The 24,227-nt window shown below is 42.9% G+C and overlaps 1 protein-coding gene across 5 annotated transcripts in view; it reads right to left on the reverse strand.

Moving 5' to 3' along the window:
- The window catches only part of MID1 (midline 1), a 256,961-nt gene that overhangs the window by 92,102 nt on the left and 140,632 nt on the right, over positions 1-24,227 (reverse strand). Inside the window, exon 1 of one of the 5 annotated variants that reach the window (XM_014069660.2) lies at positions 281-706. The exons of the other annotated variants lie outside the window; for them this stretch is intronic. The gene's annotated coding sequence lies outside the window, so the exon portion shown is untranslated. Of the gene's footprint in view, positions 1-280; positions 707-24,227 lie in introns of those variants that run through there. 5 annotated transcript variants of the gene reach the window in all.

The following is a 24,227-nucleotide window of genomic DNA, read 5'->3' on the forward strand; positions in this document are numbered from 1 at the left end:
GACAACTTTAACAAGGAATGATAGCCCTAGAGACACCTATCACCCAATAGTTTTTCTATATTCCATTAAATTTATCAAAAATCTGAACACAATATTCATAAAATCACATTTAGAAATATTAAAAAGCTCTTTTGAACTAGTTCATCTTTGTATAAAATAAAACCAAAGTTTACAGTCAAAAGAAATAAAGCTTACTCATCAAATTTTTACAAATTTGTTTTTAAAAGTTTGTCTATGTTGAAAATCTCTTCAAATTATCAGCTGCACATTATATACCCACCAATGGATTTCGACCTGAATGTTTTAGCTGAAACATTGCTAATGTGAGCACGATGATTCTTGGTCAGAAAGTGAAAAGTGGAGAGAGATACAACGGCCTTCTCTACTTGCAGTAATCCCAAGGTTTTAGCGCTGTGAGTAGATTCGTAACTTGGAGACAGTTGATATTGAAGCACAACAGGAAAATCTATGCTACAATTCCAGGAAAGCCAGCTCCACCTAATTGCCGCCGTCAGAGTTTAAGGACTATAAACTGCTCTGGAAGCAGGCTAGCTTTTGTTAATGACACGAAAGCAAACTCTCCCCTTTCTTTTTCACTATTCGGCACCTATCATGTGAGAAAGCATCAAGGGTCAGATTCTCTAACTGTGCATCCACAGAACCACCCAGCATTGCTTGTAATAAGGCCACTGGGCTTGGCAGCCGCATTATTTGAACAAGTAAAAGCTCAGCCTGCTGTGTAATTAATCCAGGGTTGAAGTTCCCATGCCTATAAACGGAAAGTGACCTGAACCAGCAAACTGTGTCACATGGCCAACATGAAGGAAGAGCTAAAGCTTACTGAATAAATACTGCATGATCCACATTTGAAGTTTTTCATATTACTGCATTGTTTGATTGGTTCCTTCTAAATATTGATCAGCCAGTTGGAATAAAAGTGCTGCAATACATTATTTAGTGATGGTTTATTCTTTCTCAGTAATGCCTTTCCAGGCACCTTAAGAACTTTAAGTGTGATTATTCCCTAAGAGCAAAGTATTATTGATTATAACAAGTCAATCAGAAATGCCACTATATTTTTTAGCATTTAATTTTAAGAGCATGGATTTGCACTTGCTGGCAAGCCCCCTATCTAACTGTACCCTTCTCTCTATTTTTAACCACTTAACTTCTAAACATTGTGCTTTACTATAAAACAATTGAAATTTCTAGTTATTTAGAGCTGAATGTAGTCAATACTTCTGTTTTATCAGTATCTTTAATAAACGTTATAGGAAAAAAGCACTTTCTGACATTTTGCTACATATAAATACTCAACTTTTAGCTTTCAATGAAGGCATTAAAATTCATGTGAAAATAGAAGTTGCCGGAACAAATTACTTTCTTGGCTTCCACTTTGTATATGCAATGATTATTTTATGTTGTTACTATTAAATGAAAAACACATTACATATTTAAAAGAGACTCAAATCATCGTTCCATTTGCTCTTCATCCCAGAGAGAAGTTTGAGTTTCATTTGCTTTGCAGGCTAATTTAATTTCCCTCATCATTTCCTTTCTTACATAAAGATTAGAATACTGTGACAATAAGAAAACCATTGTTTCTACAGGCAAAAGCCATGACATTTATGAAAAATTGTTTGAAATAGCACTGGCATAGTAAGAATACTTGAAACTGATCTCTGATTTTTATTGTCATCCATAGATGCACAGAGAGCTTTGAAAGACACCCCCTCCCCACCAATGTAATCCAGTATGTGAATGTAAGAAGCTTGACGGAATAAGCAATTCCTGATCTATGTCATCTCAAAGCAATAAGAAAAGAAGAGAGAATAAACTAGAGATAGTGCTCTTTCCAAAATTATTTAATAAAGACTGTTTTAAACCATTTATTAGACCATGTCCTGTTTCATCACAATAAAAACAAAAGCAAAACTCATGACACAATGTGAACTCTCCATAGGAACAGCCAATAAATGCACCATTTATTTAAACACATTCCCCAAAGGATAAGATCACACCATAGAGAATTGATTCTTCCCTATCTGGGTAGATGTTCTTTTCCCTGAGAAAAGAACATCACCTTTGGGAAAATCAGCAACACAGCAGAAAACCTATCATGGAGATTATAGAAATAAAACCTATCATAAATATCTTATTACTCCAACACAAAGATAAGTGAACACATTTTCAGGTTTAAACACTATAGCATCCATTTAGTTTTCAGTACAGGAAAATGAGGTGTTAAGTAGGAAAACTTTTTATTCAAGTGATCAACATGACCCCATTATAGGACCATACTAGATTTTATCTTCTTCTGATTTTCAACTTTCTTCCAATATGCAATTAGTGACCATCATTTTTTTGTGCATATCCAATTAAAAACATGGCAAGTATTTGTTGTAAACATAACTTTAATTCAGATATATTAATAAGAAATACTGATTAAATTAAGTAGACACGTAGTAACAAATCCTGATTTGGCCCTAAAGTACCTTGAATGAAGACTCACATTAATTTTTGTGGCATGATTCCATTATCTTGGTCTATCACACCCAAATTATGGTTCTGTTTCTCATACCTCATTCACTTTAAATACACTGTGCATGAGGGATTTTTGCAACACAAAATCATAGTTTCCACACTGGACTTTTCCTATGGAATAATCACTCTCTTTTTCTGATTTTTTGCTGTATCTACAAGATAACACGGACAAAGGTTCATGCTGATTTCCTGGAAGGCCTAAAAGGTGACTTTTAAATCTATGTGTTTGCTTAAGTAATTCAATGGCTTCTGCAAGTTATGACCTGTCTAAACAGCTATTTCAATTTTAGTCTTTATGAACTGCTACTAAGACAGAAGAATCAACTCTAACATTTTAATCTTTCCTTCTAAAATAATAAAATCTTCTCTCTTCCTCGTCATACCTTTGAACCAGTGGTGGGTTTCAAAATTTTTTAGAACCTCTTCTGTAGGTGTGGCCTGCTTTGTGGGAGTGGCTTGCTGGCCATGTGACCGGGTGACCGGGTGGGAGTGGCTTCGCAGTCATGACTGGGTGGGCATGGCCAACTTGTAAAATGTGGTGAAACTCACTTAACAACGCTCTTGCTTAGCAACCAAAATGTTGGCTAAGAAAGACCATTGGCTTACCTGAATGGTTGTTCTCTAGGCGCTGCGGAGTGTCCAAGCACGGGTTAACTTCAGCTTGCTGCCCAAGGAACTGAGTTTTAAAATTGGTTATAGCTCCGCCTCTTGGTTGCCTCAGAGGCTCAGTTTTGAAAAACGAAGAAGATCCAATAGTCCATAACTCGAACCAATCTAAGTCCAAGTCCAAGACATTAGGTGAAAGGAACACACCTCGCGGCCCCACCTCAAGGGTGGGTTTGTACACTCCGCAGCGCCTAGAGAATGACCATTCAGGTAAGCCAACGGTCTTTCTCCTAGGCGCTGCTTGGAGTGTCCAAGCACAGGACATGCCAAAGCTATGTCAAAGTTGGGAGGGAAGAAGAGGAACTGGCCGGGGCTGCGGTGCTTGCCACGACTCTCTGCAAAACTCTTCTCCCAAATGACGGAGGGATTTGTCAAGGCGAATGTGTCAAGTCTGTAGTTACAAATGAATGGAGACGGATTAGACCACGTTGCAGCACGGCAAATTACTTCAATTGGCACTTGAGTAGCCCAGGCGGCCGAAGTCGCTGCGCTCCTCGTAGAATGTGCAGTAATACGCTGAGGAACCGGTCTGGCCTGAGTCTCGTTGTTTGCTCTGAGCCAGCGTCCTATGGTGGAGGACATGACCGGAGCTCTAGCCAGTTGATGTCGTGGGCGAGCTCCGCCTGTGACCATCTGCCCTGGACTACTGAGGTCCCTAGATGAGCGCCCCAGCCGAGGAGGCTGGCGTCCATGGTGATTATCAGGCGCTCCGGCTCTCTGAAGCAACTGCCCTTGAGGAGGGCCTTCGACAGCCACCACCTGAGGGATCAGAGGACCTTCAGGGGGACCCGTATCACACGTCTGGAGTTGCTGGCCTTCCTCCTCTGGAGAGGGAGCAGAAACCACTGCAGCTCTCACGTGTGCAGCCGCCCCCACGGGACCACCGCAATGTACAATACCAGCTTCCCCATCAGCTATGAGAGGGAGACGATTGACGCTGACACAGTCGAGTGGATGCTCCTCACCAGGGTCCAGATGCTGTTCACCCTCTCCTGAGTAAGGAAGACTTGGCAGGTCTCGGAGTCAATGATCGTTCCGAGGTGCTGGATTCTGTAGGATGGGGTCAGGTGACTTTTGGTGAGGTTGACTGAGAACCCGTGGAGCTGCAGGACCTTGATGGTGGTGTCCAAGTCTGCCCGGGCCTGCTCCCTGGACGATGAGTGGATAAGGATGTCATCCAGGTAACATTCCAATCTCACAGGAAGAGACCAGAGGCGTGCTGCAACAGCGGCCAGCAGCTTGGTGAATGTCTGCGAGGCCAACGAGAGTCCGAAGGGAAGGACCTTGTACTGGTAATGGCGATCAGCGAACTGGAACCTCAAGAACCTGTGATGTGCCGGGTGGATCAGGACATGCAGGTACGCTTCTTTCGGGTCGATCAACGTCAGTAGATCACCCCGTCTGACGCAGCCCAGGATGGTCTGGAGGGACTGCATTTTGAAGCGCTTGTATGCTAGATGTTTGTTCAGCTTCTTGAGGTATAGAATCACTCTCCCCCCCGATGACTTGGGGACCAGAAAAAGGATGGAATAAAACCCCCTGCCTTCTTGACCCCTGGGGACCTCCTCTATGGCTGCTATCTCCAGGAGGTGTTCTATCTCCGCCCTCATCAATTGGAGCTTGTGGGCGGACCTGGGGATGGGACAATGGAGGAAGGTTCTCGGGGGAAGGGATAGGAACTCCAGGGTCAGCCCGTGGCGGACCGTGTTCCTGACCCAACTGTCCATCATGGTCTCCTCCCACTGGGCGGCATAGAGCTGGAGACGGCCACCTATGGGGGGAGCCCTGTGATGGTCACTTGGATTTCCGAAAGGGTTTGTTGGAATAACCCCCTTGAAATGGCTTGCGGAATCCTTGCTGCCTGCCTCTGTCCCTAAACGAGGACCTATCCTGGGAGCGATCCTGTGGAGGAATGTAGGTGTGACTGGGGCTGCCCGAGGAAGTGGAGGACTCACTGTTCCGAAAGGCATTCTTACGAAAAGCCTGGCCCTTCCGTTCCTGCTTCTTAGTGACTGGAGGGAGCACTTTGTGTTTGTCCTTGGACTCAGTTAGGAATGGGTCCAAGGCCTCCCCAAAGAGCTTACCCCCTTTGAAGGGAGCGGAAGCCACCTTCCATTTCGCCTTCACATCAGCCTGCCAGTGGCGAAGCCACAGCAGGCGCCTCGAGGTGACGTTCGAGGCCAGGGCCCTGGAGGAAAATTTAGTGGCCGCAAGAGAGGTATCAGCATAGTACTCCATGGTGGCAATAATCTTATTGACGTCCTGCCTAGTCTTGGAGTTTCCTGCCGGAAGCCCTGCTAGTAACTTTTGAAGCCAGAACAGGGCTGCCCTGCCAAAATAGGAGGAGGAGGAAGCGCGCATGGCCCAGGCAGTAGCCTGGTGGGTCTTGAGAGCCGCGGATTCTGCCCTCTTGTCCTCTGCCTTAAGCCCTTCCAGCAATTCTGCGGGAAGGGAAGAGGGGGAGGTGAGGGACATGATAGGGTCTTCCACCTGGGGAAGCTTCAGGAGCTCCTCCAGTGGGGCCTCCATAGTGTACAGCTTCCTGTCCATCCCACTGGGATTGGACATGGTCCACGGCTGGGCCCATTGCCTTTGGATAATATCTAGGAATAACTGAGGGGCCGGAACCAGGTCCAAGGGTGGAGGCACCTCCTTAAATAGGCCTGCACCGGGATCCTGGGGCCCTATGTTCACGCCCATGGCCTGCTCAGATGGAGGTTTGGCCGCGGGGGCCGGAAGACCCATCTGGGGCCCTGCTGCCCAGGCCTTGGTGAGAATGGCCCTAAACATAGTGGGGTTGAAAAGGCCTGAACTGGTGGCCTGCTCAGGGACAGGGTTCTCATCATCCGAGAGAACTGGGACCTCTACCTCAGCCTCTTCCAGTTCTGAGACCTCACTAAGACCCGTTGGGGTAGGAGATGACGCCCTAGCTTCAGGGGCCTTAGGGCGTGTAACCTGGCTGGCAGTGGGTTTGGGCGCCACAGAGAGCAACTTGGCCGCTAACTGCACCATGCCATCGGAAATACCTTTTGATATGGCACGAGCCACAACCTCCTCCATGGCCTTAGATAGCATGGCCTCCTGACCCTGAAGGGGAGGGGGCTCCAATTCAGAGGGAGCCAAGGATTCTTCCTCAGCCCCTGAATTAGGTCTGCCAGGGAGTCTACAGCCATGGAATGGGTAGGTGACCCCAGAGATGCCCTATGAGGGTTGGGGGAGAACCCAAAATCCTCATTGCCTGGGCCTAAGGGAGATTCCCCTTGCTGGGAGTCACTTCTGGGAGACCCACCCCCGATCTCACTTGGGGAGGGCCCCACTGGATTCTTGCGTTGTGCAGCCTGGGCCTTCTGGAATTGTTTCTCCAGGGCCTTCTGGCGGCGCAATGCCATTTTCTTCTCGGCCTTAGAGGCCATCCCTGCTTTATGCTGATTCTCCCTGGGGAAAGCGCCCACCCCAGCACCCTTGACCATTGGATTAGGCCTACTTTGCTTGCTGGGTGTGGGCCTGGTCTGGCTGCCTCCTTGTTTCTCTTTGTTGCTGCACTGAGGGCTAATCTGCTTCTCCATGCTGCCAGCAATCTGAAGGAACAGGCCTGATGAAAGGATGGGCCTGGGCCTCGCGTTGGGCCTTGAGAGTTATTAGGCCTTGAACGACAGATGAGGCCTTAGTGGAGCTGGCTGCTGAATCAGCCAAGTGCTTGCAGTTCCACTTGAGGCAGGCAGTAAGGCTGGCTACACCCCAGTTCCCCGCGGCCGCTGGTCCGAAACAGAGGAGGGCAAGAGCCTGCCTGGCCACCCAGTGCAAGGCCCTAGGCTTAGGGTGGCCCTCCGCGGCGATCTGCGAGGTGGGACAGGCTGCGCGGCAAGGCAGGAGCCAAAATGAACGGACGTGCCAAATTCGGCAATTCAAAATGGCGGCCGTTCACACACACACGAATTGAGCAACGACGGGGCCTTGGGGAGCCTCTCTCCTTTTGAGGATCCCTGGCTACCTAACTCGCCCCTCAGGCTCAAGGGGCTGCTGCCCCAAGCACCCCAATCTTACGTTCTCTCAGAACAGCTCCTGGGCTGTCAAGGTTGCAAAGGAGCGTGTCCCGGTGTTGCGGAGGCAAACGGAGCGATCGGAGGCTTGATAAGAACAGAAAGTAAATACAAGTCTAATACTAAGCTAGAAGGAAGAAATAAAATAAAAGGAGCTACGCTAACTCTAGGATTAGGGGTCCAGCTTACTGCACAAGGACTGGAGCCCCAGAAATACGTCCTATAGGGCGACTGAGTTTTTTGAAACTGGGCCTCTGAGGCAACCAAGAGGTGGAGCTACAACCAATTTTAAAACTCAGTTCCTTGGGCAGCAAGCTCAAGTTAACCCGTGCTTGGACACTCCAAGCAGCGTCTAGGAGAAACTCTAGCATTTGAAGCACGGAAGTCTTAAAGCTGTCAAGTTACAAGACCCTTGCACTCCTAACCCTTTAGAAAAAAACCCCTCAGTGGTGTTCAAACTTGACAGCTTTAAGACTTGTGGACTTTAACTCCCAGAATTCCTCCTCCAGTCATGTTGGCTCAGGAACTCTGGCATTAGTGTGCAAGTCTTAAAGCTGTCAGGTTACAAGACCCTTGCACCCCTAACCCTTTAGAACCCCCCCCCCCGAGATGTTCAAACTTGATAGCTTTAAGATTTTAAGGTTTAGATAGGACTCTTAGAGGCAGGCAGGGTGATTGGTGAGCAGGCCAATAAGTGAGCGGCAGGCAGGGCAAGCGTGGTGCGGACAGGTGGGGGGTGAGCTGGAACCGGTTCTAAATGGCACGGTAGATTTGTGGAACCTCTTCTACAGAAGGGGTTAGAACTGGCAGGAACCCATCCCTGCTTTGAACTATCCAGGATTGCTATACATCAGGTGGATATTTAATCCTTTCATAACCTACTTCACAGAATTTACATTATCAATATGAAAATCACATTTATACTTCATATTACCAAAGCTTTGTTAGGACAGCAAAAGCCTTCTGAAAATCTGTCACATGTAACATTATGTCCCTTCATATGACTCGGTTTGCACACAAATAACAATTTTCCAGAGTGGGTTTGCAGGATGGTCCAGTAATGGTATTATCACAGCCAATTGGCCTCGAGACTGGATTGAAGCTGAAGTGGTGGTGAGATGGGTAAAGGGCTAATACTATCATGCCTTAATCCCATTACCCAGGAGTTGAAGGGGGAGTTTTTTGTTATGTAGAATAGACAGGCATTTTAATGGCCCATTTACAAAGGTGGGGGCTATTAAGAGTAAATCTGTTTCCTGCCTAAAATCATGTTTCTCCATTTCTTATCCAGGGAAATATAATATTCTGCCTTTTCAATATTTCCTAGAATATTTCATTCTTCTGGGAGAGGAGTGGGTGCTAACTTCCTACAGTACTTAGGGTGCTGGCCTAGAAACCAGAAGATTATGAGTTATAGTCCTGCATTAGGTATATAATCTAGTTGGTGACTTTGGGCCAGTCACACACTCTCAATCTTATCCGTCTCACAAGGCTAAGTTGAGTGGATCAAACTATATATCCTGCTTTTCATATATATCTCCAATCTATATATCGTGCAAAGAAAGGGAGGGAGGAAGTCTAATAATGTCAATGTACTTTCTGGAAAAATTGCATTTGAAGATAACCATGACCTGTGAATATATAATGTACTCCCATTTCATGGTTCTTTACTATTTGAGGGGGATATGTTTAAACAATAGCTCCGAGCGGCTCCTGTGATGAGTCAGGCTTCAGGCAGCTGCAGCATGTGCGAGGAGTCGAAAGCGAAACCGGAAGAACAGGGGGAAAATGGCGGGCGGCCCTTTGCTCGCTGCACCTGTGCATTAACTAGCCGGTTGAATCAATTAACGTTCAGAGAAACCGCGCCGAACGCTGGCTTCAACAAGCATGGACGACGGCCCATGGAGCTTTCCGCGGGGAATCCGGCTGCAGCAGGGTTGCTGCAGCAGCGCTGGCATCATCACTCCGACCCACGCACCCCCCCCCAACAGCTACCTGGCTGGCTACCTGTTGATCTCCGGGTGCGCTTCAAGGTGCTACTTGTCACTCATAAAGCCCTTCATGGTAGTGGGTCTGCGTACTTGAGAGACCGCCTCCTGCCAATTACCTCCCTGCGACCAATTAGATCTCATAGATTAGGCCTCCTCCGAGTTCCATCTGCCAGTCAGTGCCGACTGGCAACTACAAGGAGGAGAGCCTTCTCAGTAGTAGCTCCGACCCTTTGGAACGATCTCCCCGTGGAGATTCGTACCCTCACCACCGTCCAGGCCTTCCGCACAGCCCTTAAGACCTGGCTAGCCCGTCAGGCCTGGGGACAAAGATAACTGCCCCCACCCGAATGATGAATGAATGTTGCTTATTATTTTACTTTATGTTTTGTATGTGTTATTGTTTGTATATCCCTTCCCCTCATTTTATGTAAGCCGCCCTGAGTCCCCTCAGGGAAAAGGGCGGCCTATAAGTGTTAATAAAACCCTAAACCCTAAACCCTACCTGTGTCCCCTGCAGTGCCTAAGGTATCCAGGACACCTTTTATTGCTCTCCAAGCCTGCTCCAATATAATTAAATATAAACTACTTACAGACAAAGAGAGTCCAAGCAAGAGATAGAATTGAAGAGAAACTTTAAGCGTGTCCACTGGGCTAGCTGAATTGAAAAAAACTGAGCATAATCAGCACCAGAGGCGTGGCTTAAAGTTTCAATTCAGTTCTGGGCAGTTTGGCTGTATTTAACCCTTGCTTGGATTTTCCTGAGCAGCGCCCTGGAAAATGATATAATTACATAATGTAATCACTTTAGAATCTCAGTATCAATCTGGGAATGGAGGGTGAAATGAATGTCACACTTTTATTTGTTCCGTCTTGCTTCAACACCCACAAACTAGAATTTCATCCCCGCATACATTGTTCCTATTCCAAGGGCTGTAAGAGGACAACTTCTTCACTAAGATGCAACAAATTCCTTTTTAGATCTATGATTTTTCTTCTGCTTCAGCTTAATATTATTCTCAGTAGAATATGGCTTATTATCTTAATATGATTTAGTCTGACCTATGATTTAATTATTTCAAGCCTATATTATTCTTATGCTTAAGTTTTGTTACTGCACACACACAAACACACATGATAGATATATATGGATAATTAAGTTATATTTATTTATCCAAGATAATTACCTCCTCAACTAAGGTAGAAATCTAATTATCAAACAAAATTTTCACTAAATAATTTAAGAAATATCAATCCATTTATGAGGATTGTTAAATTGTGCAACTATTTTTACAAAAAAATATTCCAGAAATATCAAATAGCATCAAGATATAGCCATTTAATGGCTGGAAATTAAATTGAAACCATTGCTATTAATAGCTTTGATTGATTGTTTTGAGTCACCAAGAAAGTTGAGAAACAGGGAGCATACAAGTTTAATAAAGTAATATTGTTATGATTTCTCAGGCTTTTAATCCATCTTTCCTTTAGATAAACAGGTAATGCTTAATATTTGTGTCCACAAAGGGAGAGAAGATGAGATGGACTACAATGAAGCAGTACTTTCCCAGAAAGGGTGTCAGGATAAGAGGCAGCACAGCAGAGAGCTAGACAGCAGACAGAAGAAGAGAGTAAGGATAGCCACTCCCTAGAATTTTCCAGCGTTAGGGTGAGAGTAATAAGGGTTCAGTCTGGCAAGATTCAAGTCTATTGTGTGTAAACAAATAAAGAACTGAACTTTGGTTGAATTCCTATTTGTTGTTCTTGGGCTTAGAATGGCAATACTGTTCTTTATAAATAAATTATGAACTGAAGTTCAGTTTTTATAGACTGTGTACTTTGTAATATTCTTGCAGACTTTCAGCTACTGTTACTCTGAAAGTATTTTGCTAATAATGGATTTTTAAAAACACTTTAGCATTTGACAAAAACAAAAAAGCAAAAACCTTGAAATAAACAAATATATGCTCAGCTCTAAACTTACTGTATTCTCAGTGGCAATATAGTGTTAATTGTCTATTCTTTTCAGCCAATTACTAAACTTTTATGACTCCCATAAAAACAAAAAAATGTTGAAAGATAGATAAAATCTATAGTTTGTTGACAATACATTTCCCTATAAACTTGCATACTTGCACCCAAAAATAATATATTTGCTTTACTGATACTAATGAATTTATTGGTAAATATTATAGATGGCCCTTGATTAATGACTGCTTTACTTAGTAACTATTTGAAGTTGCAATGGTAATGAAAAAGTAACTTTGCAACCAATCCTCACATTTACCAATCCTCGCATCCTTCACAGGTCTGGAAAGGAAAAGAAAGCTAAAATAAGATTATAAGCACAATTGCAGTTTCACTTAGCAGTTGCTTTGGTTAATGATTGATTTGCTGTTCCCAATTGTGGTCACTAAATGAAAACTATCTGTATAGGTTTTAGCTAGATAGCTAGATAGCTAGATAGCTAGATAGATATGGAAGTTTGTTTGTCTTCTAGTAATTCTTTTGCTTTTTGTAAATATGATCTGTTCATAATAACTATGGTTCAGACTTTGTAGGATGATTATGTAAACATTAACACAATACAAAAACTAGACAACCAGATCAAGGAACTCTCAGTGACCTCATTAAGAAAGACCAAATTATCAAAGAGGAATAGTGATGGATGAGAAGTAGTGGAACCATCCTCCCACCCTTCTATGGATGCCTCAAAATACACAGGCCTGACAGTCTTCCACTATTTTGTATGGAAAACTAGGCAGGCAGGAACTGAGGTAAGGCAAGTTGAAAGTTAACAGACAACCTTTATTCTAACAATTAACAAGACAAAACGCAAGGCAAACTCCAAACAGGCAAACAGCAACGTTTGCCATCTGACAGCTCTTTATATAGGAGCTGTCAGACGGCTGAACCAATAGGATGGTTGCATTCTCCCGCCGGCTGGCTGCTCGCATCTTAGCCAATCAGGAGCCAGCAATGTCTTTCAATGGCGTCGTAGCCCCAAGGACTTAACATCTACATTCAATCGTATCACAACCAGGGTTGCTACATACAACATCACAAAACAATTAACCAAAAAGCTTGGACATTTCACAAGAGGAAGCAAACACTCCACTCCATTCAATCTCCACTACAGTGCCTTCAAGCAATCAGAGATGTGAAGACAAAATCATGGTTTCATTTGATGTCACAGCCTGTTCATGTCCATAGATCCAAAATCAACCAAAGAATCTATGACCACATTGCTCCACAGCATTTAAGACACACCTGACCTAATCAAATATACAAAAATTGATTATGGATCTCATTAAACTTCTGCCTAAGTTTGTCCAATTTGATGGACAAACTTACCAACAAATTAAAGGACATATAACGGAGGTCATTATGCAATATTTGGAAACTATTGCACTTCCACAAATACAACCCAAAATATGTATCAGATATATAGATGATACCTTCACTATAATAAAAAAGAACTAATTAGAGAATACCCACAGAACCATCAACATTTTCAAAGGAATCCAATTTACTAGAGAAGAAGTAAACAACAACTCACTACCCTTCCTTGACATCCTGATCAACAGAGACCACAATGGCAAACTAGAAACGGGACTGTACAGAAAAACCACCCACACTAAGTGCTCCACTACCAAAGCAGCAATCCAACCTTCCACAAGAGAAGTTGCAAAAGAACTTTATTTAGATCAGCACAAACTCACTCACCTAAACAGCCAAAGGAAACAGAGCATCTATACAACAAAATCAATATCCATGCAGCTTTATCAAAAAGTTCCTGACCACTCAACCCAATACAGCACAACCAGCACATGCCCTGCCATGTGTCAAGCACATTTCAGAAACCACCAACAAACTACTACTACACATGGAATCAAGTGTAGCAATGTCTTCAAAACATCCTAAGTAAACCCAAAGACCCAGCAGCCCCAGAAGAAAAAACAGGAGTCATCTATAACATACAGAGTGACTATGAAAGTCACAGGCAGAATTCATCCATGAAGACCAACTAAGCAGTCAGAAGATATGATGAAAACTCTTTAGTTTCACAACATATGGACAAACCTAACCATAGTTTCAATTGGGAAATTGACCATCCTGGACCAAGTCAAATCCAAAAATGCCAGGGAATTTCTAGAAGCCTGGCACTCTGACAAATTAGCCATCAATAAATACATAGACATAAACAATATCTATATATTATGCAAAAGAGACAATCAACAAGCTAAAAAGAGGAACAAGAAGGGCAAACAAGTAGAACATAAACTGAGAGCAAACCCCATTCTTCACTAGCACTGATGATATTATCTAGTTTGGATAATGAAATGTCTTTAAATTCAACATAATAGATATGGCTACTTCCAATTTTATTTAAATTATGTACTATTGAGGAAAGAGAATTAAACTGACGTTCAAGGACCATTTGTTTTAAGTACCATTTTCCCAATCAGTGTTTAAGACTTGTAAATTTTTAATTGGATTACATTCCAAGATCCTCAAATTAGTAGTGAGACAATTTTTTTTAACTGTAAATCTATTTTTATAAAAGGTAAGATAGTTATGAGATTTCCAATGGTTCATGTTCTGTTCTTCTGGATTCACCACTGTCCAATAAATGTGAACAATGAATCAAAAGCAACTCATCCACAAGGGAAAGCTCTGTTCCATTTTCTCCAATACTATTCCAGCTTGAATAAATGGCCCTTCCTTGCCCTTAAATACTGTCCATCGCCTCTCCTGTTGCAATGCAGGATCAGCAAGTTCAAAATCGGAGAGATCATTTCCAGGGGATGACTTCACTTGCAAACAAGCTTTACTTGCCTTATTCTTTTGACAACTTCAGTATTTTCTGAGACTGCATAACACAACTCAGCTAGCAGAATGCATTAGAAGATGATCATAATGGCTATGCATTCAAGAACATGTCATGACAATATTGCCCTTACTTTGACCAGAGTTGATAAACACTTCAGCCTAACTGAATTTGAGCTGATTTAATGGATTGCATCTGACTTTCTATAACTAGGCGGTTCCTCATATGCCTTGTTGAAAGTGACTAACTTTAACTAGAAACTAAGTGCAACTTCAAAACAGATTTGCCTGGTTTAGCTTGATCATTTCTTTATTTCTTCTTTTTGTGTGTTGAAATCATCCGAACATGATTTCAATAGTAAAATACAACTAAACAGGTCACTTGTAAATGTATGATACAGTTTATGACAATAGTTCATATTAGGCATTATACAGAACTTCTACATTTTCATAAATTTGACAGACAATGAGATACATAGATTATAACACATGGTAATCTGAAAATATATCCAGACCATTTAGAAGGCAAGGGAAATCTACTGTTGAGTTAAAAAGCTTGGAATGGATGTTCATTATTCTAAAAAATCTATATTATGAATGTAGGTTAGAATAAAGCATTTAGAAGTGCATGGTCTTTGAATATATATGTATATACACACATATACATACATACATACACACACATATACATACATACATACATACACACAATATATATATACATACATACATACACACACACACACACACACACACACACACACACACACACACACACACACACAACGTATACACAAACACACCAAAATGAAAACTACTGGCCTTTTCTTCTCCTATCAGAACTATAAAATTTAGCTTGCAGGATTATATGACAGGGCACATAAGCATATAAAATAATATAGAAATACTGTGGTGCAAAAATGATGTCAAATCTCCTACTCCCAGAGTGACATAATCAATACTGACATATAATTTCTAAGTAGCTAAGCAAAACTAGGTCATGTCACATTGACCTATCTAACACAGTAAGCTTTTTTCAGTGAGAAATTAAACAATGTTGCTCATCTATACTGCTCTATTACCATATTGGATAAATCAAACCAAATAGAGCCACAATCTCCTTAATTATCAAGAAATGCTGAGGTGAAGTTTTTATAATTTATTTTCCAGAATTATAATGAGAAATTGAACAATGTGTTGGGCTCATTTCAATAAAATGTAATAATACTAATAGCTTCTATTAAATGGTTCTACTAATTTATTTATAAGGCAGATGGATCAGCTTTAACAAAATGAAATCAGGAAGCAAATGAAAAAATAGAACAGATATTCTGGAATAAATGGTTCCACTTTTTCTTTGTGTACGTTTGCAAGTAAGAAATAAAGACTGAATCTCAGTAAGAATCAACAGCTTATAGCCAGTGGTAGCATTCAAATAATTTAACAACCGTTTCTCTGCCCTAATGACTAGCTGAGTAGGTGGGGCTGGATGGTCATGTGACTGGGTGGGTGTGACCAACTCTACATTACTCACATCGAGGGGTGCCTCAATTTGTCTGGCCTCTCCTCGCCATGCCTGGCCCCTCCCCTCCAGCCACTCCTGTCACTAACTTCAAAGGCTTCAATGTATATTTAGTTCCGTAAAAGTTGACTTTATTATCTGCATCTATATACTATAGATGTACTTTCATGGACCACTGAAAGGAGGAAATGGCTCACATGCTTTGCCCAAGAGTGTGATAGGTAGGTCAAAAATAGGCTTTTGAGGGGCTGCCACAAAGAAGGGGGGGAATATATTTTTCCAAAGCAGCAGAAGGTAAAACAAGAAGCAATGGATGGAAACTGAACAAAGAGAGAAACAACCTAAAACTAAGGAGAAACTTCCTGACAGTGAGAACAAATAACCAGTGAAAGTGCTTGCTCCAGAAGTTCTGGGTGCTCAATCACTGGAGGTTTTTAAGAAAAGACTGGACAGCCATTTCTCTGAAATGGTATAGGGTCCCCCTCAAAGTCCCTTCTAAGTGTTATTCTGACACCTTTCTCAGGCCCTCCCCTCAGGTTTTGGCATCCTCAGTTTTCCTGCCTGAGCAGGGGTTGGACGAGAAGCACTCCAAAGTTCCTTTCAACTCTGTTATTCTATTATTCCTGAGCTAAATATGATAAAACCTTCATTGGGACCCAATCTCTTTTGCTCTCTCTGGACTAATGAGTTAAAGAGCTGCCTCTATACATTCATTTTAATAGATTTTTAGAATTTAAATCCAAACCCTTTTAGCATTTCTTCAAAATGCGCCTCCCCCCTCTCTCTTTCACACACACACTCACTCAATTTAAGCAATTTGCTTGTCTTTAGAATCATAGACTAGAAGTTATCTTGAAGGTCTTCTAGTTCAACCTTCTGCTCAATACTCATACTTGCGGGTTCACAGACATCCCGGCTTTGGCTACAAGAACTGCAGGCAGCTTTCCCGGCCACACACTTCCTTCTGCCACCCCTGTGAAGCAGAAGGCCTGGTCCAGTCATACAGCCCTCCACAATGGAGTCCTTCCTGGGAGCAAAGCCTTGGATGACATGATCTATCCCAAATGCCTTGAGGAGTTCCAGAGTTTCCATGTGCCTTTGAAGGCCCAAGTACCCTGCCCTTCAGATCCCAAAGGGGCCAGTGTCCAGAAGTGGCACTCCTAGCGGGTGGGCAGATATCTCTGGGCTACACAAGTGCACCGTGCCACACTGCAGTGGCTCTGCCCCAGCTCAGCGTTCTCCCCCAGAAACTGGCCCAGAAGAGACGCATCTCCCCCCCCCCGTCGTGGGCTGGATGCAGGACCGGAGGCGGAAAGGTGAGCAGGTGACAGCCACCTGGAGTCCCTGTGGAAGTTGAGAGCTGGGCCGGAAAGGCAGCCAAGTCTTGCTCCTGAGGCAGCCAGTGCTCTTCAGCCAAGTGCGCTCTGGGTCCGCCATGTTTGGCTGAAAGGCCACCTCGGAGGGGGAGGGAAACACAGCAAGGCTCAGCTACCTTTCAGACCCAGCTCTCAGCTTCACAGGGCCTCTGTGAGGCTGCTATCTGCTTGCCCTCCCCTCTGCCTTGAGTCTCGCATCCAGCCCACGATGGAGGGATGCATTGCTTCCGGGCCAGCTCGGCCAGCGGGTTGGTGGCGCTTGGGGAAAGGGCGTCATGTTGGGGTGGAAGACTCTGCTGTACAGCAAGATGCATGTGTGCAGCTCCATCCACCTGCCAGCCAGGAACACTACTGCCAGGTGTTGGCCCCATTGGGATCTAACAGGGAGGGCACTCAGGCTGACAGAGGCGCGTACAAACTCTGGAGCCCCTTGAGGCTTTGGGACAGATCAGGTTGCCAAGGCTTTGCACCCCGGGAAGGGCTCCATCGTGGAGGAGTGTATACCTGGACAAAGCATTTTCTCTCATGTCTCCCACTCGTAGGGGCCATGGAAGCTGAGAGCCAGGCCCAAAAGGCAGCTGAGCCTTGCCATGTCCCCACCCAGATGGCCCTTTGGCCAAGCGCAGCAGGCCTGGACCAGGTCTCCCACTCCCACCATTGGCCTTGCCTTCTCAGGCTAGGCGAGGAGTGGCTGGGAGTGGAGGGGGGCTAGGCATGGCAAGGCGTGGTATTCAGCCAGTTTGCTGAACTGCACAAAAATTTAGCTACCGGTTCGGCTGAAGCTTCCTATAAAAAAGCTTCCTGAAGCTTCCTATAAAAATGGCATTAATGACAGAGTGACTGCACATTAAATAAGCCTATACACTAGTCTGAAGAACTTTTTTTTAATTCGTAAACTGTAGTTTAGGGTTAATGTGTGCCCACCTACCTACCCATTATAGTCCAGAACCACGGAATGATTTGATAACATAAGTCTAAACACATGTAAGTTTGTTGTTACATCACTGTGATTACTTTGAATTGCAGAATGAGAAATCTCTGTTTGTTCTCTGCTCTGATTTTGCTAATTGTGAAATATCCTCAAATTCTATTGCTGAAATTAATCTGTACTATATTTTAAGTTATAAGAGGTGACACAATGGAGTCATTAGGTTTCTGCAAAGATACCCATTATTAAACTATTTTTATCCTAAAATTCTACAATCCAAATTAAAAAAAAGTTTAACATTTTGAAGATAAAAATTTAAACCCTTACTGAGGTTATTGAGTGTTTGTATACAGGTGAAACTCGAAAAATTAGAATATTGTGCAAAAGTTCATTTATTTCAGTAATGCAAATTAAAAGATGAAACTAATATATGAGATAGACTCATTACATGCAAAGCAAGATAGTTCAAGCCATGATTTGTCATAATTGTGATGATTATGGCTTACAGTTCATGAAAACCCCAAATCCACAATCTCAGAAAATTAGAATATTGTGAAAAGGTGCAATATTCTAGGCTCTAGGGGATGCTGACTTCATTTTCCAGCAGGACTTGTCACCTGCCCACACTGCCAAAAGCACCAAAACCTGGGTCAATGACCATGGGATTACTGTGCTTGATTGGCCAGCAGACTTACCTGACCTGAACCCCATAGAGAATCTATGGGGCATTGCTAAGAGAAAGATGAGAGACATGAGACCGAACAATGCAGAAGAGCTGAAGGCCGCTATTGAAGCACCCTGGTCTTCCATAACACCTCAGCAGTGCCACAGGCTGATAGCTTCCATGCTATGCCGCATTGAGGCAGTAATTGCTGCAAAAGGGCCCCAAACCAAGTACTGAGTACATATGCATGCTTATACTTTTCAGCGATCCGATATTGTTCTATGTACAATTCTTGTTTTATTGATTGCATATCATAATCTAATTTTCTGAGATTGTGGATTTGGGGTTTTCATGAGCTGTAAGCCATAATCATCACAATTATGGCAAATCATGGCTTGAACTATCTTGCTTTGTATGTAATGAGTCTATCTCATTTTGCACGATATTCTAATTTTTCGAGTTTCACCTGTAAAAGAGTAATGGAAAATATTTATTTCTATTTCTTTGCCTTTGGTTTTGCCCAGAACAGTTAAGTTTCAAAAATAAATGCATGTATCTAAAACAGGGATTTTATAATCATATATTATATATAATAAGTGAAGAAATTATTTAATTGCAGAAATTCTCAGAACTGTTTGGGAAGTTTGCATTTTTTCCCTCCTGGTTTAACTTTTCGATTCAACTAGACCAGAGGTGTCAAACTCAATTTCATTGAGGGCTGCATCACAGTTGTGTTTAATCTCGGGGGGCTGGGGGACATGGCCAGGGTGGGTGTGGCCAGCTAGACATCATTTGTGTCAGGGGGCTTGTGGTGCACAAGCGCTCATGGCTCTCTCAAACTCCGTTTTTGCTGGCAGAGGGTTGTAGGAGGCCATCGCAGCTGAAAATGGAGCTCAGTAGGAGGCCATCGCAGCTGAAAATGGAGCTCAGGAGGGGGGCTGCATATGGCCTTCACAAGCTCTGTTTTAGCTGGTAGAGGCACCATGGGCTGGTCTTTTGCTATTTCCAGGATAGCCCCATGGGCCAGATCTAAACACCCCGTGGGCCAGATCTGGCCCCTGGCCTTCAGTTTAACCCCTGAACCAGACTACCCTCACTCTCTTGTGTAACCTAATCTCGCCCAAGCCTATGTAAGATGTCCAACTTTCATAGTACTACAATATTTGTGTAACCCTGCACACACTTTGCACACTCTGTGACTCATATGGTGTCTTTCGTGTGCCTCCCCCCATGCACTCTTCCAACCAACATGGTGCCTCTGGCACACCTTTGCCAGAGGCACCACTCCTAACAAGTGGGCACGCAGGGGTGCTGTGAGATTGGGAAGAGTGTACAAGGCATGACAGGTACTGTGGATGTCAGGGAGGGTTTATGGGGCGATGATGCAGGTTGAGAAGGATGAACAGAGATAAACAAGTGGCCAGAATGGCATGAGCACAGAAGAGCTGGGGCAGTTGCAGGGGTGGAGGAGACTTGCAAGAGCAAGTTGTAACCTTCTAACTTTTCCAACTTTCATTCCCATGGGAATGGGTCAGGACATTTTGTAAGTTAGTCCATTTGAAGTCCATTTGTTGAAAAAAATGTTGCCCTACGGCACAGTTTCACCCAATTGAACCTTACAAAAAGATAACTGGTCAGTTTGTTTTATTGTGCTATTTTCTGTGGACATCCACCCACATCATTTAATGAATCGTTGGATTTATAATTTTTTTTTACTTCTTTCTGCTTTTCCTAGCAATAATTTGTAGCTAGAGAAACATATTTTGCTTTTAAATTTGGCAACATAAATGTGCATTTTCCTCCCAGAATGTATGTTTTTAAATAGCCTGATTGTTACCACCTTTTTGTAATCATAACCAACTATTCTAACAAACTATCCTTTGTTCAGTGATTGAGTCTCCCCTGTTCCCACAAACTTATAGCACATGTTGTCATGGTTACTCTGCATGTCTATTTACCACACAAGTGATCAAAGAAGGCAGACAACACACACACATGTACACACACAGAAAGCTTGCCAGACTTCCAACTGTGCAATGTCCAGCTCCTAATTAACTGATACACTCTCAGCCTATGGAGACTGTGCATTTTCTCCCCCTTTATTATCTATGAAATACAACAGCAACATTCTCAGACAGAAAGTACCATTTTTCTTTCAATCCAAAGGAACAATAGAGAAGGATGGGAAAAATTCTCACTAAAAACTGAAGCTATTCCCCCCGCCCCCATATTTTATGAAAGCAAGGCCTAAATTATAAATTGAAAAGTCTAAGCAATGAAAACTGATATAAAAGATTCAATTAAGGTTGGCAACTCTGGGAATCAGAGTGCCATCTACAAAATATCAATTTGCTTTCATAATTGAGTAATGTAAAACTCTATAAAACATAGTTAAGAAAAATTGGAACAAATGCATAAATTTTTGGATTGCCTACAGCATAATTCAAATAGTTACACCCTTTTGTATTTCATTGGTTCTAAAAACAGAGATTTAAGTACGTGCTTTTCATTGTCACTGACTTCTATTTTTAAAATATATATATTATTTTTCAAATAAAATAGAACTAGTCATGGACTAGTTATTACATGAAAATTCATATTTTTCTGTACAGTTGATTTGTTTATATCTAAGTCAGTTTAACTTTAAGAAAGTTAAAGTAAATTATGGGAAAGATTATTCATACAGTTTAGTGTAAACCAAGTTTTTATGCAATTCTCTAGTCAAAACTCCCCCGCCCAAAAAGGACTTGTTGAAATAAGGAGGGAGGGGTAAGCTCTTCATTACTCTGTAGAACTGAAAGTGAACGAATATCCTTCCATTCTTTTTAATATCAGACTTTTCACAATCATAAAGTTTCCGAGTATCCTTTCTTTTTTCTTTTTGTTACGTTTTCCCAAAACAGTATTTTCTTTATCAATAACGCAAAAGCATCCACTCAAAAATAGCATCTTCCAAATAAAATTAATGCAGGAGAACTTCTTGCTAATCACCAAAACATACAAACTAATTAAATATCTAACTAATGATACATTTTGAGATCTTTTTGAGGTGAATTGTCCAACTGTTTTTAAATACACACAACTATACACACAAATGTATTGGGATAAGAAATCATCAGGGAATATTAATGGAGAAATTGATGGGGAAATTGATTACATACTGCAAGATTTATTTACTTTGAGGGAATTAAAACTGGGCATAGTCAAACATATTTTGGACTTTAAAAAGTGGGTTTTAATAGTCAGAATAATGATCCCATGACTAAAAACCGTTAAACTAAAAACAATTAAAATTATATTACAAAAATCCAATAAAAATGGAAGAGAACAGGAACATAAAAGTTAAAATAAATTGAGCTTAGCAAAGTCTTATATATTTTTAAAATAAAATAAATATATAAGCTACTTATTGAAAATAGCAAAATGCTAATGAGTAAGAAAAGAAAGGCAGAGCTCTTTTTGTTCAGTCCCCCCCTCCCCAGAAAAAAAGATCTTGTGAAGAGAAGCACTGCAGTTTGAGACATGCAGACATACATAATTATGCTTTATTCAGAGCAACTTTGAACCTCTAGGACACTTCTGAAGAAACTATAATTCTCTTTGACCTATGATAATTCATTTAAGAATGATTCAAAGTTACAACAACCAAGGTAAAAAAGTGACTTGTAACCTATCCTCAAACTTACAACCCTGTGGTCACATACTTACAATTCAACCACTTGGCAACCAGCTTACATTTACAGTGATTGCAGCACTTTAGTTACATATTCATGATTTCCGACCTTCTCAGTCAGCTTCCAACAAGCAAAATCAATTGGGGAAGCCGGATCTGCTTAATAATTACATGATTTACTTAATGACCATGTGATTTTTCCCCCTGGTAAAAATATGGCTTGTCATGTGATGACTTGCTTAACACAACATTACTTAGCAAGCAAAATTCTGGTTCCAATTGTGGTCAAAATGGAGGACTACCAGTACTTCATGGAGTAGCTCAGACTTTACAAATTAACTTTGAGAAATCCTGGAAAACTGGTGAGATGCCAGATGATTAGAAAAAAGCAAATACTTCTTTTTTAAAAAAAATGGAATGGGTAAAGAAAAATTCAACAAAGTATAGGTCAGTCAGACTGACATGAGAATAACAGAATCCCATCTTTTGCAGTGAATAAAGTTGTGCTTATCCATGCAGAAGTTATCTGTTATCTAGGTATCTTTCCTGAATTCATGTATCCTGCTTGCAGAACAGGTGGAGGCCATGGCTTTTGCATAGCTACCTTGCAACCAGTTACAATCATTCCTGTACTATATTTATGACAATGCATGCTTTTGTCATTCTCATTTGGATTGTAGTCTATATTGTCCTTCAGATGGTCTAAATTTCGTGGTCTGAATATGTAATGCCTGATCGATCATTTGTCCATTCAATATCACTATTTTGAAGTTTAATGGATTGCCGCTATGCTTCTAAATACAGTTCAAAGAATTGGTCATTATCATCATCTTTAAAGCCTAAATGGTTCAGAATTTGGGTAGTTGCAGAGCCATCTTTTCTGGGTTGAATCTATTATTTGGTTGAATCAAATAAGAATGGCTAACTGTGGCGTCATCAGGGAATGTAATCAGCTGAGAATCAACTGTAAGCATTTTCAGTGTTAGTCACCCTCCTCAGGGTCCACTAGGATTGTGGACAGCACCGCGACCTGGCGCCGAAGGGTGCTGGGGGGCAAACCCCTGTCCAAGCCATCTTGCAGGAAGTCCAGCAATTGAGGGACCGAGGCAGACACATCCCCTATGCCCTTACTCCGGCACCATGAAGAGAAGGCAACCCAGGTTGCCTCGTATATTCTGGTGGTCGAAGGTCTCCTAGACGCCTGGATGGTATGAATAACCTTGTCCGATAGTTTCTGTTTCGGCGAGTCCAACTCTTGGCCCACAGGCTTGGGCAACCCATGAGATTGCGGGGCCCTGGCTTCAATGGGACCCAATTGCTGGGAATCCTCCCTGGGCCTAGCCCTTAGATGGAGGGCCTAGCCTGCTGCGCTTGGCGGAGGACCCTGCCTGCTCCTCCTGTGCCTCCCTGCTGTCCTCTGCCATGGTTTCCTGGCAGCTTCGATGAAACAGTGCAGCAGCTGGGCACCGGGGACTTAGCCAGCTGGCTGAAGTGTGCCCACAGACCAAAGGGAAGGAGAGGGCTGCCTGAGGGCCGGATTCCCTCCTTCAGCCGCCCTTGGAGGCTTCCGAGAGATGGGCAGTAGGAAGGCAGGCCTGGCTGGTGCCCCGGACAAGGCCTGTGATCCTAGGCGGCGGTCTGAAGCTGAGGGGCTAAAGGACGATCCACTCTTCGCTCCAACAATGCTCAAGTGGGCTTTTTGTCCATAAGGCTCCACAAAATGGTGGCCGCTGCGCACGCAGCCTAAGCGAAAGCGCGCAACTACCAAAATGGCCACTGCCTCTGCCAGGCTAGAAGAGCACCGCCACCCTTGCTGGAACACTCAGGCAGCGCGCGGGACCTTCGCAACGGACCGGTGGGGAATGGCACCGATGGGAAGCCTCCCACCATCCCCTCACCCGCCGGACACCGCCGGATAGGTGACTTGCGCTCCCCCCCTGCGTGCGGCCAGCGAGAGAACGACCTGGAGCCCCTTCAGCAGGAGATATTTACCTTG

The sequence above is a fragment of the Thamnophis sirtalis genome, unplaced genomic scaffold (assembly GCF_051295495.1).
Source record: "Thamnophis sirtalis isolate CommonGarterSnake01/CBP01778 unplaced genomic scaffold, rThaSir2_p1.2 scaffold_12, whole genome shotgun sequence".
Classification (NCBI taxonomy): domain Eukaryota; kingdom Metazoa; phylum Chordata; class Lepidosauria; order Squamata; family Natricidae; genus Thamnophis; species Thamnophis sirtalis.